The sequence below is a fragment of the Apteryx rowi genome, unplaced genomic scaffold (assembly GCF_003343035.1).
Source record: "Apteryx rowi isolate R43461 unplaced genomic scaffold, aptRow1 scaffold_331, whole genome shotgun sequence".
Taxonomy (NCBI): Eukaryota; Metazoa; Chordata; class Aves; order Apterygiformes; family Apterygidae; genus Apteryx; species Apteryx rowi.
This window is the reverse complement of record NW_020449764.1, coordinates 1,010,317-1,010,621: the sequence shown is the minus strand read 5'-3', so window position 1 is coordinate 1,010,621 and position 305 is coordinate 1,010,317. Positions and strand designations below refer to the sequence as shown.

Sequence of the window (305 nt, the reverse complement as noted above, 5' to 3'; positions counted from 1 at the left end):
CAGAGACTTGTTCTCCCATTGGGTCTCCCATTTCCGTCCGTCAGCCGGAGGCCCGCGCCCATTGGCGGAGCTGTCACTCCATCACCGGGCCCCATTGCTCAGCGGCGCTGTCCATCAAGAAGCCAGCCACGGCGGATTGGCCGGCTATAATGCATCCCCCCGCCGGTTGGCCAGGGCGCCGGCAAGCAGGGTGGGGATTGGCCGCGAGGCGGCGAGGGGGGCGGGCCGTCTAGGGCGGTGCCCGAGCGGCCTAGGAGGAGGAAGATGGCGCCGTGAGGGGGGTCGGAGCCGCCGCCGCTCCGGCC

General features: G+C 71.1%; 1 protein-coding gene across 2 annotated transcripts in view; it reads left to right on the top strand.

Moving 5' to 3' along the window:
* Positions 1-218: 218 nt before the first annotated feature.
* SP2 (Sp2 transcription factor) overlaps positions 219-305 on the top strand; it is a 14,308-nt gene continuing 14,221 nt past the window's right edge. For both annotated transcript variants that reach the window (XM_026071865.1, XM_026071867.1), the window contains exon 1: positions 219-305. The gene's annotated coding sequence lies outside the window, so the exon portion shown is untranslated.